The sequence below is a fragment of the Hesperophylax consimilis genome, chromosome 2 (assembly GCF_061612785.1).
Source record: "Hesperophylax consimilis isolate HC1 chromosome 2, BYU_Hcon_1.0, whole genome shotgun sequence".
Taxonomy (NCBI): Eukaryota; Metazoa; Arthropoda; class Insecta; order Trichoptera; family Limnephilidae; genus Hesperophylax; species Hesperophylax consimilis.
In genome coordinates, this window is record NC_142837.1 from 14,254,949 (window position 1) to 14,273,341 (window position 18,393).

General features: G+C 34.5%; 1 long non-coding RNA gene across 1 annotated transcript in view; it reads left to right on the plus strand.

Annotated features, from left to right (window-relative positions):
• The first annotated feature begins 300 nt into the window (after positions 1–300).
• Positions 301–18,393, plus strand: part of LOC149425718 (uncharacterized) — a 301,264-nt gene continuing 283,171 nt past the window's right edge. The window contains exon 1 of the long non-coding RNA XR_016304201.1: positions 301–502. This is a non-coding gene — a long non-coding RNA (uncharacterized LOC149425718). The remainder of the gene's footprint in view (positions 503–18,393) is intronic.

An 18,393-nucleotide genomic window follows, 5' to 3' on the forward strand; every position in this document is an offset into this window, starting at 1 on the left:
TTCTTTATTCGGAATGTATAAACGTCAGTACCAGTGTTGCCAAAGGATCTTGACCTAATGTCGCCGTTTCTCATACATAAGGTAGCCTAGAGTAGCCGAATTTGCAGTTAGGTGGGACATGTTTAAAATTGATGTTTTTACGTGTTAAAATTGATGTTATTGAAGTAGCCTAATTGGCGACCAGTCGTCTTTTAGATTTTTTCGGCGTCGATTCTCGTTCTGAGTAGCCTAAATGGCGATATGTCGCCCTCGTTGGCAACACTGTTCATTATATCGCACCCGCACCGCGTGCATCGGACGTATTTCTTGTATTTGAATCGCAACACGATAATGTGTAAGGCAGAAACATTAATATTGGCTGTTGAAAAATACCCCTGCCTGTGGGATATTCATGATAACGACTATCACAACAGAGATGTCAAAGATTTGGCCTGGGAGAATGTATTTAAAGAGGTTATAAAGGATTGGGACACGTGCACTAAAGTGGACAAAGAAAACAAAGGTAAGATATTTTCAACATACTTTTTATTACAATAGTGGCCATATTTATTCTTGTAAATTATTAATTCTCTCGTTATATTGGTACGATATTTCCCCTGCCGGTGTCATAAAGTACTCGGCAAAATTGTCTCTTATGTTTCGACCTCGGTTTGTGAATCTGTGCTGTGGACTACGGAAAGGTATATCTTCGAAGTAATGTGTCAAAGTATCTTCAAATCGATAGCCGTCTCTTCTGCGTACAAAATTATGTAACACACACGCTGCCTTTGTTACTAATACTGCAAATTCTGGTGGAATCGTCATGCTAGTGTGAAAAATTCTCCATTTATTCGAGAGAACGCCAAAGGCACATTCCACTACACGTCGTGATCTGCTGAGGCGGTAGTTAAAGATTCTGCGTTGGGTATCACTACACATCACCTTCTACATCTCTACATGGTGATAATCTTCATTGCGCCGAGGATACCGAAGCGATTTTTTAGTTCTACAATCTCAAGGACAAGAACAGGAAGATAATATTGGAAAATACCTAAACTTTAACCATAATAAGATATTGGATTTGTTTTTTTTTAAATAAATATTGATATAAAAATAAAGAGAATTTACCCCAAGGTTATGGTTAGTTTTTCTTCCGTATCCATAGATATTCTCATGCAGGTATCTTGCTTTATTAATTTATCACGTATGCTATTATGAAGTTCATCAAAAGAATTTATTGACATCCTGTAGATATCAAAGAATTTATCTGGGTGTGCTCGTAACTTAGCTCTATTCAGATAAAACGGACTATCGAAGATTCTCCGAGTATTCAATGGATGTACCCAATACCGACGTTTCTTTTTCTTTTTCATTATTAACAGAAATGCAATTGCTAATAAATCGTCGTCCTCCATCGTCGTGCGTTCACCAAGCTATCACTATCTGTACTGACCAGTGTTGCCAACAAGGGCGATATATCACCATTTAGGCTACTTCAAAAACATCAATTTTAAAACACCCCCCCCCCCATGATATTTATTTTTCTGGGGACAAATTCTATATTTTCTTGAAGCCACCCCCCCCCCCCATGATTTTTTTTTATTTTCTTGGAACAAATTTTATTTTTTTGAAATTCTCTAGCCACCCCCCCCCCCACGAAATTTATATTTTCACGTAAAAACATCAATTTTAAACATGTCCCACCTAACAGCAAATTCGGCTACTTTACGCTACCTTATGTATGAGAAACGGGCGATATTAGGTCAAGATCCGTTGGCAACACTGAATTACTGAACGGAAATTTCCAAACGTTTGCGTCGGCACAAACAAAATGTATGCAAAAGCTGCGTTCCACATGACGTCATTAGGTTTTTTCCATTCGGTTTCGCCGAACATTCGGAACGTGCGTAAGGAATTTGTTCCGTTCGGAACTAAAACGAACGTGTGCGGCAGTTAATGTATTTTCTACTAATTCCGTGCATTCGGATGTCCGAATACGGAAAACGAATTCGGAAAACGTATGTATGCGGCCAGCTTTATAAGCCAACGTTCTGATATGTTTTCGTTCATCAAACAGCATAGCTATCAAAACATGCTCTGGGTGAGCCATGAAAGCATTTCTCTGTAACGTTGCATGGACGACTTTTCTTAGCTCATCTTCCAAGTTGTAAGAAAGGTTTTAGGTGGTACGCCTGCTTTTTGAATGTGTAAGAGCGAGATGACAGATCGAGGTATAAAAGATGACGGATGCATCTGCTCGCCCTCTTTTCCCAACCGACAGCTCAGAAGATAGAAGTAGTCAATCCGTACTAAATTGTTAATAAACATTATATTCGAACACGCGTTCTATTATTGAGATCCTACAGTACCACTAAGTCTGTATATAACAGTGGCGCAGCCACTGTAACGTACTGATGTTTTACAGGATAGAATACTGGGCCCTTAATCTCCAGTATTCTAACGAGGATAGGGATCTGGTAATATATATTAATAGTCGTAGATTCTTATATACGGAGGTTGTTTAATTCGGAATATAATAAACTGACAATTACAGCCACTGTAACGCTTAATCTCCAGTATTCTAACGAGGATAGGGATCTGGTAATATATATTAACAGTCGTAGATTCTTATATACGGACGTTGTTTAATTCGGAATATAATAAAACTGTTTCCGTATACTCCTAAAGCTGCGCCAAATTGCTGAAAAGAATCGTTTTAAAAAAATGAATGGAAGCTTGCGGGTTTGGGGATTGCACTTAATTGAGAACCATGATGGTATGTAGACCTTCATTATGAACTCTTCAAGCTTTCTTAGCTGAGGGGTCGGATCATCGGTGGCTACATACAAACAAAGAACTCGATTTGCCAGAGTAAGCCACCTGGCGTGCGAGATGTTGCCGGGGTTTCGTTTGGCCAACTCTTCTGTACATGTGCCTGTTGATACAGCTTTGGATATTTTGTACATATACTTTTGGTCTGTACTCAACTTTGTAAGATCGAACTTTGGTATATCGCTTTCAATTGCAACAAAATTTACAACTTCCAGATTTTGGCAGCTTAAAAGTTGTTTACCAATAGTCCCACTAAATGTGTTCGGTCCAGAAGTTGGTCCATCAAGTGCAACCATAACTTTTCTCAATGGTAATTCGTTCAAATGTAGTAGACACACAACTGACTGCATTGGCTGTTCTATTTTATTTTCAAATCAGGTTAAAACTCCCTTTGAAGTACCTGTGTTTGTTGCCGTACCATCACAACCGATAGCTTTAAGTGTTTTCAGGTCGACAGTTTTTTCTTCACAATACTTAACTAGTGATGTAACGATTTCCTTTCCTGTTCCATTTAAAGGAGTTAAACGACCGAAATATTTGGAACCAGGTTCTTCAACAATAGAGATGTTTTCTTCCGATACAGATTTTCTGACGCTTTTACCAGCTACTATTTTTTTTATTATGGTTTCGTCTTTACGACCATCAAAGTAAATAGCCAACAGATCGGAGGTTCGAGTTGAGCTTGCTTCTTTACGAGACTTAAGTCTTTCACGTACTACTTTTGATTTGTCGATTACTGCCTCTTGGTTTTCAGCAGTGACGACATTTAAGTCTCGCAAAAGTGCAGAAGCTAACTGAGCTCCAGCTCTACTAGAAATGCCTCTGCGGTCAAAATAACATTAGTTTCTTTCAACACCTTTCTCATACAATTTACACCGTTCAACTATCTTTTTTCAGGTAAAAAACAAATTGTTTATATAGTATATATGTGGTTTAAATTTTTACTATATGTGTATATATGAATTATGTTTATATATATTGTCTCATTTTATGCCTTCTGTAAGAAAATTACAATTATTTCCGGTGGTTTAAACTTTAAAAATAACATGGTTCATCTATGTACACAAAATTTCATCAAAATTAACAAACTTTAGGGTTTGTGCGGTAGACCTAAAATCCATTTTTTATAAAAAAAATCGTTTTTTACTTATTTTTATGCCCTTATATTACTGTTTTTTTTTTACTTCGAATAAACACAAAAGTTACGATTTTATTTTTTAAAATTCAAAAAAAATTTCATATTTTTTGAAAAAAATTAAAACTTTAAGCCTTGTGCGGGAGACTTAAACATTTTTTTAAAAATCCAAAACTTTTTGTGGTTAGTTGTGGTACCTAGTAGCAACTTTTTTTTAACTTGGAATTTGAAAACAAAAAAAAAGATAAAAATCGATACACCCTATTGTACATGGTCGCTTATTTCGTAAGCTCCGGGTTTCTGAGATTTATAACAGTGAAATAGTGTTAAATCGAAGAGATTTTATTGCTGAGGTGCAGTATTCTTCTCGAGCTATCGCCCAGCGTATTTGTCTTCACGGTATTCCACCGGAAAATGCACAAAATTGATTTTTATCAAAAATTTGACATTAAGTGTACCTAGGATACTATGAACTGGTAAATTTTTTGTCAATTCGTACACAAGTGAATTCTAAACTAATTTTAATGTTGATTTTTGAACAATTAAATCAGTGTTATATTTGTGAATTAAGAACAGTTAAATTTTATTTTTTTTAAAAATATCTATTACATACAAATATACTAGTTACGTCAATAGATGGCAATAAGTTCTACATTCTAAAACGGAATAATTTCTATAGCTACTAGTCAATAGATGGCAATTAAGTACATTTATTTAAAAAAAAGTCAAATTGAAATTATTTGAATTTATTTTTTATTTTTTTTTAAAAAAGAAAGACAAACATTCCCGGGTCACGAATAACCCAACAATGTTTGAAAATCTCCTACTACCACCACAGAAAGCCGAAAATGTTGCTTGTGTTGTGATGGAGGACTTAACCAGCCGAGGAATCGAACACGCGACGCTCGGGTGAGACCCAAGCGCTATGCCCACTCAACCACTGACCGGTCAAAATAAAATTAATCATTATTAAATAATTTTCGTGAGTGTTCAAAAAAAATTTTTTTTATAATTTAATGCTTTCGTTAAAAAAACGTCCACTGGACACGATGTTTCCAAATACTGAGGAACATGGAGGAAAGTGTGTACTAATTGAGGATGTAGAAGAGGACATATTATCCGATACGTCATCCCATTGCTCGGACAGCAATGAAACAATGTTTCCAAGCGCCTCTGGAGTGGATGTGCTCAACGAAACCCAGGCTCATCTGACAGCTTTTCAGAAAGTTTTAGCAGATAAACAGTCAAAGGTCTCGAAGGAAGACTAGTTGAAGATCTTCAGGAATGTCTCCAAAGTTTTCAGAACAATTTACCAGCTTTTGTTGGAGCGCGAGACGATGCGTGCTGATTTAACCACTGTGACTGCCCAACTAAAAATGGCCAAAATCAAAATTCGCCATTAAAAAGAAGAAAAAACGCACTTGGAACAGAAAATTACCCAGCTGGAGTCTGACCTCGGACCTGTCATGCAAAGAGTGGCTGTAGCAACGGAGGCCAGCTTTTCATTTGCTGACATTGTCCGAAGACAGTCAAATGCTGCCCACCGACTCCCGCCAATCACCTAATCTGGACAGCACGTTGGAGCACCAAGGCCCGCCATCTGCATCTTCCCAAAAAACTCAGCTACCACAAAGGACAGCGAAGAAACAAAGAAAATTGTCAAGAACTTAATTCGGCCATTTGAATTAGGAGTACGAATTATAGTGATTCGAAAGATTCGGAATAAAGGTGTCCCGCTTAATACAAAAACAACAGATGAACAGGATAAATTACTAGAAGCACCGTGTTTTGACAATTCGGGTACCCTTAAAGCTTGACTTCCCACAAAACGACTTCCGAGAGTAATATTTTTTAATGTCCCGCGGGAATATACGGACGATGAATTCTTGAGGATCGCCCTGACGGGTGTTCCTAATGTACAAGACATCGAGGGATCTATATTGACCTGCAAGCTAAATCACCTGGCCGGCGCTCGCACTGAAACTACCTGTCATCGTGTTTACGAGATGACTGCAACATTGAGGAAAATGCTGGTGGAACAAGAGAAAGTCTTCATAAACTGGACTGAACACATGATAGGGCACTCTAACGAATATTGTAAAGATACGAAATCTACATGTGGACACTGTGCTCAACAGAACCACACCCGTGAGTCTTGCCCAAATACCACCGTAAAACCAATTTGCGCGACATGCACTAAATTTGGTAGACCTACTGATCACTCAACTGGTGACAGGGGTAACTGCCCGGCGTACATAGCGGCTCTCAAGAAAGACCTTGCTCCAATAAACTATGAGGTGTAATATACATAAGGTGTAATATAGGTGTAATATAATATACATGTAATATATATAGATGGATTGCATAGAACTCCAGCATGACCTTGACTCTCTGGTGAATGAATATTGTTTAAAAAATCACCTTCTTTTGAATGCAGACAAATGCAGCGTCATATCTTACTCTTGAAAGAAACACACAATATTATATCCCTACAAAATTTAAAAAAAACTCTCAAAAAGGGTAAATGTGATTAGAGATCTTGGAGTCCTAATGGACAGTAAGCTTCTTTTTCAATCTCGTATCGAGCATATTACGTAGAAGACTTTGAAAATGCTGGGATTTATACTTAGAGTATTTTCAGTTTTCAAAAATCCACAAACATTTAAGATTCTCTACATATCTTACGTCCGAAGCCACCTAGAGAATGCATCAACAGTGTAGAACCCTCATAGTTCTACATATAAATCAAACATAGAAAGAGTTCAGAAAAAGTTTTTGAAATATGTCTCTTGTCGCATGCAAAATGATGAAAACAATGTGTCCATGAACCTTAAAACTCTTGATCAACGCCGAGATATCAGAGACCTAGTAATGCTATATAAGATAATCCACTATTTTATTGATAGCCCCTACCTTTTACAAAATATTCATTTCAGATGTCCATTAAGAGTAACTCGATCTCCAAACACATTTTATATTCCTAAGAGCAATACTAATTATCTTGAAAATGTATTTATAAGAAGAAGCTGTAGCACCTTTAATAGATTATGCACAAATATCGATGTGTTCAATACGAGCCTCGCAGGACTCATAGCATTCCTAAGAGAGTAGCGTTTGATCGTTGCGGGTAACTTAGTAGTGTTAGTGTGTGCATTGTTTTTGTATGGGTTAAATCTGTAGTCTTTTTATTTTTATTTTTTTGGAGATTTTCTTTTTCTACTAGTTAGTATTTATATTGTATTGTATTATTTATATTCATATGTTTTTCTACCTATATATAAAATGAATCTTCTGTGGAAACTTTACTGGTTTATGCAACTTGGTAAAAATGATTTGTATCAAAATCTATTTGTGTAACTGCTTTTTTCCCAAATAAAATAAAATAACAAATACATGAACGAATCGAAAATGAAATGCAAAATATTATTGACATAGACACACTTAATTTTCTCGATGCCTCAAAAGTATCCATGCATTTTAAAGGCAATTACTGCTTGAAAATATTAAATAACAAAATCAGAAGTGTTACCAAAAATATTGATAGTTTATTAGTTGTTCTAAGGCAACTTATAAAAATAAATTTTGATGTTATCATCCTTACCAAATGCTGGATTAATGACGACTTCAATGGGCCCAACATACAAGGCTACGATGTTTTCTCATAAAAAAATCACAAAAACCGTAGTGATGTAGTGATAGTTTTCACAAAATATTCTATTTTTGGTTCAATGATTCCCACTACTTTACTAGAAGCAAACAGTGTGTGCATATAATGTCTTGATTTTGTTGTTATCAATCTATGAGTCTCCTTCATATCGAAATTCCTTATCTCACTGAACGAAAACCTTCAAAAAGCATAACAAATTCACTAACTGCATCATAGCTGGAGACCTGAACATTAATATAATTGGAGACAGACACCACCAAGCTGATGACTATGAATGTCTTCTTGCAGGCTACGGTCTTCGTTCTGCTATCAATTTACCTACCAGAGTCACGCCTATATTGCAAACATAATATATATAGACCATATTTACGTCAGGACAAAATTAAATATCTTTGCAACTATAGTAAATACGACAGTAGCTGACCACTTAACGACAAAAACGACAATCAATTAAATAAAACGCAACTGAAATACACAGATTATGACTCTATTAGATCATCTCTTAATTCCATAACCTGGGCAAATATTTTAAATAAAACAGATGTTAATGGAGCAATGAAGATTTTCACCGAACAAATAAATAAGAATGTGATAAAATACACAATCTTCCGAACGCTCGTCCACAAAAATAAAAAATTAAACCTTCGATCAACGAAAACCTGGTGAAATGCTTACATAAGCGCGATAAGCTACATAAACAGGCATCAAACTCGCCGAATAAAATAAGGCTCCAAAATTACTACAAAAAATATAGGAATATTTGTGGATCGATAGTAAAACGAACGAAAGAAGAATATTATAGACGAAAAATTGAAGAAAATAAAGAAGACCCGAAGGTATTATAATTATAAATTAACAACATAATTAGGAAACCAGCAGAACAATTCAAACAAATAGAAGTTAATGATCCAATAATATATGACCAGAATGATATTGCTAACACATTAAATAATTACTTTGCAGACATTGGTCAAAAATTTGCCAGAAAACTATTGAATAAAATGAACACTGATGAACATACACTTTCTGACAAATACATCACAAATGCCCAAGATATCAATACATTTAGAAATAAAACATTCCAAAAAAATACAAAATACATCACACAAACAAATTGAGAAACGATTGTGCGACTGGACTCGACAAACTTGACACGAAACTTATAAAAGAAAAAATATCAAATTGCTCTTCCTTTCACATACATTTGTAATCTCAGTATCACTAGCGGCATATTCCCCAGCCATTTTAAAAGCGCAAACATAGTGCCTATTTTTAAATATGGAGACAAAAATAATCCCACAAACTACAAGCCTATCTCACTTTTAAATGTTCTAACTAAAGTACTCAAAAATCTAGTGAAAATCCAATTTGTAGACTACTTAGACAAACATAAAATCTTATCAGAAAACCAGTATGGTTTTCGAAAGAATATGGGAGTACAACATGCAATATTAAGAGTAACAGAGACCATTCTAAAAAATGTTGACAAAAAAAAAGTTGCATTGCGGTATTTCTGGATCTGAGCAAAGCTTTTGATACAGTGTCACATAAAATTCTCCTTAAAAAACTGTAAAACATGGTTATTAAAAATTCAGCTTATAACTGGTTCAAATCATATATAACTGACCGCAGCCACTCACTAAAAGAAGACAATATAACAAGCCCAAATAAATACATAACTTACGGAGTTCCCCAAGGAAGTACATTACGACCCATCCTGTTTTTACTATATATTAATTCCTTATGCCAGCTTGACATAAGTGGAGATATTATTTGCTTTGCGGATGACACTGTTCTGGTTTTTACTCTGGATTCTTGGACAAATGTATCTAAAAATGCAACTGAAGAAATAAACAAGATTAAATATTGGTTAGACAATAATCTGTTGACACTAGATATAGACAAAACAAAGTACATGACATTTAGCATAGATCCCAGACGACTACCAAGACTCGATGAAAACTTAACCATTCATGACTGCACATCTAAAAACAACTTCCTCTGCAACCCATTAACACGGACCCGTGTAATTAAATACTTAGGCATTTAAATTGACAAATATTTAAGATGGACAGAATAAATAAATAAAACAGCGGGTAAAGTTAGAAAACTGATATATTTCTTTAAAAATATACGAAACATAATGCAAACGAAGACTCTAAAAACAATATATTACGTACTAGCCTAATCAATTATCATTCACGGTATGATTGGCTGGGGTGGTGCTGCTAAAACTAATATGGACTCTCTTCTCAAAGCGCAAAAAGCCTGAATTAAAGTTATCGCAAAAAAACCTTACTGATTCTCGACAAAACAGTTATTTAAGGACTTCACCGTACTAAACATACATCAACTATACATAAAAATTATAACTTTATATTACCAAAAAGACAAACTTAACCATCACACTATACAACACAATAACGAAACAAGAAACAGACATCAACACATGACCCCGAAGATAAATACCACCTATGGACAAAGACATTTTCCTAATCTGGCTCCAAAAATTTTCAATTTAATGGAAAAAGATATTAAAGACCCAGCAACAAGTGTAAATGTAAGACACAAAATCCACACATGAATAGTCAACAAAGGCATTGTAAACCTATTGTATTTTCTTTATATATTTTTATTTATATCTTTGATTTTATGTAAATTCGCATTATCTAAAATTAAATTCAGCCAGCCAGAACAGGCTCAGCCTAGTGAGGTGGATTATACCAAAAAAATGTATGTTAATTTATTGGTTAGTAAATAATAACAAAATAAAAAAGATAACAGTTGACAATAACAGTTGATAACACTGAGAAATCTGCTGGCCCAGACAACATTCCAACAATATTCCTTAAAAAATACAACAATGCATTATCTTAACCGCTTACAGTACTATTCAATCGGCTATTGTTCCTTGGATAATATCCAAGCCGCTGGAAATCGTTACACCTATCGTCAAAAAAAGAGACGATACTGACATAGCCAATTATCGCCCCATTTGTATACAGTCAGTACTTCCTAAGCTTTTTGAATCACTGGTCCTTGATGAAATATATCCTCAATTAATAAAACTAACTGAACAAAAACAACACGGTTTTATCAAAGGTAGATAAACCGCAAATTTACAATATTTCAAAACTTTATGTAAGAATATTTTTCAAAAAATAAACAAGTAGACTGCATATATACAGACTTTTCGAAAGCATTCGACAAAGTATCCCATAAACTACTAACCTGAAAACTATTTGTCCTAAGAGTAAGAGATAACATGCTAAAATGGTTTACTAGCTATTTATCAAATCGTAAACTATTCGTTAAAATAAAATCTTTGAATCGAAAGCTTTCTGTGCGACCAGTGGCCTACCGCAAGGTTGTCACCTTGGTCCAGTTTTGTTTCTCATTTTCATTAACGATATAACAAATTGCTTCGACGATGTCGAGGTATTGCTTTTTGCTGATGACATCAAGCTATACACAAAAATAACTGATGTAAATCATTGCCAAATACTACAGTCAAATATTAATAAGTTTATGATTGGTGCGTACAAAATAATCTCTCTTTAAATGTAGACAAATGCAAAACCTTGACTTTCTGTAGAAATAAAAATCCTGTTTTATTTGAATATTCCATTAACAATACAGCTTTAGAAGGAGTCACGGAATTGAAAGATCTCGGAATTATTTTGGATGAAAAACTAAGTTTCGCCAATCATATCCACCAAATTGTTAACAAAGGCATGAAAACACTAGGCTTCGTATTAAGAACAACTAAAAACTTTAACTCCATACAAGCCGTTAAACTGTTATAAATATCTCTAGTTAGAAGCATAGTTGAATACAATTCAGTAGTTTGATCTCCCTCTTACAAAATTCACATTAATAACATTGAGCGAATACAAAAAAAATGTCCACGTTTTATAAATTTTAAATTAAATATCCCACTAGAAGACTTGCAATATCATTTCTTATTAAATACTCTAAACATACACACATTGCAAGACAAAAATATATTTTCTATTTTATTAATTTATTTTGATAAAGTTATTCAAGAATATAAAATATTATAGACTTCTAATTTTGAAAGGTAGCTTAGTTAAAATATTTAATTTGGGCATATTGAAAATTATTTGTTGATAAATTAAATTAATAGGTTACGATACTTGCTTGGTTATTGGAATGTAGCAGTAACGATACAATCATCTCCAAGTTGTTTTGTAAAATGACAACAATGTCATTTGCAACCAACGTAGATGAACAGGGGATTATTATGTCATCTGCACAGATGAACATGGATTGTCTAAGAACCCTAAAAACAAAAACAGGTATTCCTAGGCAGCGTATGAAATGGACGATTTCAATATGTTCATCGTTCGTTCATATTTTTTATGTAACTAATCTAGAAACAGGTTTATTGATAAATAGAAAAAAAAATACATTCACTTTTCTCACAAAATTATCCGATTGCCCAAGTAAACGAACAAAGATTAGCAGACAAAAAGGGGCAATTTTCGAAAGTAATTCCTGTAGTAATTATTTTGTGACACTGAATTGTTTTAACGCTTTTTCCGCTCCAACCAATAAGGAAGCTAGGATTCAAAAATTACTGAATCTGCGCCGTGTTGCTTTAAGTTGAATCGAGCCGCCCGGGCGCCCACGCCGTAGCGAAAACGTCAGCTAATGAAAGTTGACCAAAAACTCCCTACCGAGAAAACAACCGATGTGTCAATTCGATTTTTAGCCGGAGTTATAATTATTTCAATCTTATACAAGTGCCTGTGAATTTCTCCACCATACGAGCGCTGCCAAAAGAACCATTTCATCACAACCAACTCTTCCGTAAGTCACATTTGCGAATACCTATATTTTTGGTTCAGCAAACGGAGCGTTAATTTATATAGGCACATACCTGCCTAGATAAGAACCTTTATAATCTAACCCATGTGTCGATAGTCTACGCGAGTATCGCACTATCATCTTATTTGATTAGTTTAAAAAGTAAGTAGCAGATAGATTGCAAATGGGAAATAATTTAGAACAATTTAATAAAGTAATAATGTTATACCAGATGTATTGAATGTAGATAGTTTAGATAATACTCTAGTCGAAATGTCCAATGATATTAAAGTAGATTCAAATAACTTAGACGTTATTTATAATCTTAGGGAAATCAACAGTGCATTGTAGATGATAATGTGGTAGAATTAGCTAATATACTTTATAATAATATAAAAAGATATATAGATGTAGAGCCCACAGTGAGACGACAAAAATGCTAAAATTTTTATAAATCCCAACCAGAAATTATTAGATTCCTGGTCAATTAAAATTACTTACGCAAAACACTTCAATTATCTCAACCAAACGTATGTTGACAAATTTTCGTCAAACAAATGGTTGACTTATTGGAGAGTTGAGCACAGAAATAGAAGGATTTTTGCTTTCCATTCAGGATAGAGTCATTAAAACTAAAAATTATACGAAGCATATAGAAAAATATACATAAAATTGATGATTTATGGAGAAAATTTTTGACTTTTCCAGAAACTTTAGAACATGCGGGATAGCGATAGTGAAATGACACTAAACTGCGCTATATAAATTCCATGTTATTATTATTATTATTATATAGCATAGCACCGACCAAGTTCATTTTATCATTTGGGCAAAATTAAGTTTTAAAAATAATTCACCAAAGTTTGATAATTAAACATAACTTGATTAACTGCCGTAATATAGTACCATATTATGAATACGAACCAAAATTAATTTTTATAAAATGAATTTTATAAAATATATTATGATAAAACTATACTAACAGACCGAAAGATTAGTCAAAATAGACCCGATATAGTTTTACATGACAAAAAAAAAACTTATGTCTTTAATGTAGCTATTCCCAATCCCTGTAATATTCAAATATCTGTTTCTGAAAAATTAAGAAAATACACAGATTTAGGAAATGAGATTAAAATTGTTTGGCATTCTCAGACTATAAAAATAGTACCATTTCTTATTTCGGCTACTGGCATTATACCTAGCTCTCTCTTTAAAAATTTAGGCGTAAATTAGATCTGTCAAAGAATTTATATATCAAAATGCAAAAATCAGTCATTTTAAATACATGTGGGATAACGAAAGATTTTTTCATATTTATACTGAGGGATCAGTAGGATTTATATGTCCAGTTAGGAGTTCTACCGAGCCGAACCCCCTGATATGAAAATATCTGGAGTCGGTGAATTATTTAACCATTTGATCTCTGGTGAATCGACGTGTTGTTCTTGTATTGTTTTGTATTTATTATGTATATTTAATGCACTTTCAAAATGTGAATTGAATTGATGATCATTTGTGGACAAGTGTGTGGAAGGGTTTAGTTTTTCCCTGTGGTGAAGATTTAACCCGGACATAAAGTCGGAAATTAATAAAAACAAATTATTTTTTTTTTTCGTAATAGTTTTATATAATTATAACTTTTAATTAACATCCTGATGAAGTTTGACTGAAGCAAAACCGGTAGATGTGTTAAAATTAATAAAAACACGTGGTTACTAAAAAAACTATTCTATTTAAATATAAATAATAATTATTATTTTCCCATTTGATCTCTGGTGAGTTGACGCGTCGTTCTTGTATTGTTTTGTATTTATTATGCTTGTATAATGTACTTGCATAATTTGGATTGACTAGATGATCATTTGTGGAAAAGTGTGTGGAAGTGCTTAGTTTTTCCTGTGGGGAAAATTTAACCCGGACATAAAGTCGGAAAATTATTCAAAAAATTAATAAAATACCAATTATAGTTCAAATAATAATGACGAAGAGAAAGTTTTGGCTCACTTCATTTTTGACCAGGCTGATGAACTGTTAAGGCAAGACCAAACCGCCGCGATCATTTTGCGTCCGCGATGGCGTGCACGGTGAGCGTCCTGTGTGCGTGCAGAACCGTTCACACCAAACTAGCGATCAGCTGGCGTCCGTGGCACTCGTACGTTCGCGTCGGTTGTGTGGTAGGTATAGCTCGGAGCGGGAACCATTTAAATAATCACAATCATGTTTGGAGACGAATCTGAAGAAGAATTATTACTTCTAGCGGCTATTGCAGATGATGAAGATAGTAATGCACGGTATGATTGTGTCAGAATATTATATTTATTTATACTTAATATATGGGCGATTTTCAAATATTTTGTACAATATTTCAAATTATCTATTTTATAAAAATATCAACATTTTAAGGGTATTTTTACAGAAAACAATTCCTTGCATATTCTATGTTATTAAAATTACCAAGGGACCATACATTTTACGGTATTTTAGGAGAAATCTCAGTTTCTATGTGAGACGGCAGAAAATATTTGTCCAACGAGTGACCGACAGGAACAATCACTATGGACGTAGGTTAGGGCGTCTTATATGGTTGAAAAAAATTTTTTTTTTGATATCAAAATGCATACCCACTATTTCTTTTTGAACTACCCAGACTTACTTAAATACAAAATTTTATCTTCCTATGTCAACATTAACCCGTGCCGATAGAGTTCTGAAGATTTTGAAAATTGCTGTTTTTAACCCTTTCCGTTATGTATTGAAATCAATTGAAATAATGATAATAATAATAAACTTTTATTACACACAGGGAGTACACAGAAGGAATAAATCATGAACAGTACAAAGTAAGCAGTTTAAATATTTATATTTAAAAGAATATTTATTAAAAGAAGATAAAATTACAGATCAGGCAGGATATATTCCTTTGAGGGTCTCTTTTTTACAATCTGGATACAGATTTCTATGCTCTTGCACACAGCGTAGCAAAAATTGCTTTTGTTCTTCATTTGCAGTGATCAAACCATGGAAATCTTGCATAAGTTTTACAGCTCTTTCAGCTGTATCATTAACTGCCCTTAAAGAAAAAACTTTTCGTTTTGCCTCTATATAGGCAACATCTTCGTCCCACGTAGAAACGGGTCTCTGGAGGAAGTTCTCATCAATTTTTAATCGAGAAAATAAATTTGTGCTTTTGACAGACACAAAATCACTTAATAATTTTCCTGCAATAATAAATAAGTTTTATTATCAGTTTAGTGAAAACAGTATAAAAAATAAAACTATGTATTCCTACTTACCATACAAAAAATCAGACATATCTTCTTTCGATGGAATGTATCTCTTCCCAGAATCATACAAACTCTCTCTTTGTAAGTTCACTACAATGTTTCCCTTGGTTTGTGTATTAACTTCATCATCAAAGAGTGACAAAACGGCAATTTCTTCTGACAAGTACCAAAGATGTTGACTAAACTTGCTCAGGGCTGCTTTGGAGATCAATTTGTTTGATCAACAGTTTCATATTCCTTAATGAATATCAGGGCTACTAGTAACTTGTTGGATTTTTGTTTCAAACACACATTTCAAAACCAGTTCGTAAACGTGATGGCGGCAAGCAAAGAGTAGTAATTCCCTGTCTAGTCTTTGTTCCAAAAGTACACAGGCTCCTTTCAATCGCCCTGTATTAGACGCAGTTGTGTCACAACACATTATTTGAACTTTGTCATCGATGTTCCAGTCATGAAGTGCGTTTAACACAGCTTTAGCTTGATCCTGGCCGGAAGAGCTCTCCAGTTTGGGTACAGCCAGCAGTTGTTCCTTTTCTCCAAATGAAATTAGAATTGGCAGGCGTTCTTCTTTAGAACTTCTCACGTCCAGTCCAGGTAATAATTTCCCATCCCAGTGAACGGTCACCATTTCAGGCATATTATCCTGAAAATCTGATTTTATAGATTCCGCTCTATCTTTTCTACTCTGTGTGCGAATGCGTTGAATGGACGATTTGTTTATCGGAAAATCATCACAGCTAAGGTCTAGCGCTTCTACTACAGCATGAAGAATATAGACAGAATCCTTTATGCTTAATTGACATCTATCTAAAGCTGCAACTAACTTAGGCGTGATAAAGTTTTTCCGTCCTCTTTTTGTAGTAGTTTCAGAAACCGTTTGAGAGGTGGTTGGCAAGGGTTCCTCGAGGCTTTCTTCAGAGCTGGTATGTTGATCGGTATGTCCTTGTGTTTGTATAAAATCTTGTGTAGTTAAGAGATGACGATAAACTCGCGAAACACATTTGCTCATGTCTTTTCTTCTCTTTTAATTTTCTCTCTCTTGTCCTTTCTTCTTTTTCGGCTAACTTTTTGTCTACACCCGCTAAGCATCCTGGACGGCCTGGTTCTCTTTGTTTTTGTAAAAATATTTTGTCTTCTTCTATTTTCATCCGTTCCAAAGCATCAACGTGTGCTATATCGAATATATTGTTTAAATTGTTTTGAAAGTCCTCCTCACGGCGCTTGTAAACAAGTGTTTTTTTTTTGGAATTTTTTTGCAACTCCCTCCAAGCATGGTGAAGATCCACAAGTTTTTTTACACAGTTAGGTATAGCTCTGGTAGGGATTCTAGCTTTTTCCCAAAATATAATACACTCTCGAATGACGAGATTCGCGCTTTCACTAACAGTCAATTTAACTTCGCGAATTTTAATAAAAAGTACTGCAAGAACTTGCCGGTTAGACGGTAACATTGCGCCTGTTATTTGATAATTTACGTCACCAACTAAGAAAATACTTTTTTTATTGCTTCTTAATTCCACTGCCATCTTTTAAATGTAAAACAATACGTGATAATCACGAGAATAACTGAACACAAATGACAGATACCGCGAGTGCGCGCCGCTACTTCCGCGCAACTTGTATGAACATGATTCGGTGCAAGTCGGCACGGGTTATCGTGCTCCGAAAAGGTAAAAAAAAAATCCGAGTGTTTTAGAAGCAAAGGAACAAAACTAAGACCTATGCATTAGAAAATAAAAACTTTGAAATATAAGGGACACCCTAACGTAGGTATGTCCTACTAGTTACTTTTAAGTAAATTTACACTGAGGGGGTTTTTCACCATCCTCCCAATAGCTTATCCACACTTATAACGAATATTTTCGATTTACGATTTACGGTTTATTTATTTATTAAGTTGGAGTTTATAATTCGGTAATCGAACCTATGTATAGTAGCTATATATTGGATAACTTGGCCGATTTTTTTAACCACTGCAAGTATTTTATTTTTATTTTAATAATATTCGTTATTAGGGTAGATAAGCTATTGGGAAGATGGTGAAAAAGCCCCTGAAAAGTGTAAATTTACTTAAAAGACGGTTTGGTAAGATAAATAATTTTCATATTTCTTTCCAAACTTGATACTTATTTCTACTATTTTTATATTCTGGATGTGAAGTGTCATAAAATAAACGATGCTTGCTAATTTCGTTGATCATTCTCTCTGTATTTGTATCCGACATCATGAGAAATACCACAAACTCAGAGATAATTACGTTGCGTGCAGCGTGCAGATCCTGCAAGCAGCAACTGATCGCGGACGCGAGCGATCGCCGCGTCCAGACGCTGCACAGGACGCCGCGGCCAATCAGAGAACGCTTCGATGTGAACACGTTGTTACAAGTTCATACACAACATCTGATCGCCACCGTGCACGGGATCGCGGACGCGCTTTGATCGCGGCGGTTTGTTCGGGCCTTTACAGGTGAACTCTTCACTTGCAAGAGTTCGTGATAAACTTTGAGACTTGCTCGCTGAGATAGAGGAACGCAAGATCTGCACCAATAACGTGATTTTACTTAACTTTCCCGAGTCTAGTTTCAACTCAGGTATGGAGAATATCTTGTATGATAAAAAAAGTTTTAACTATCGTTAGTAAAATAAATAGCAAGTTTAAGCCGG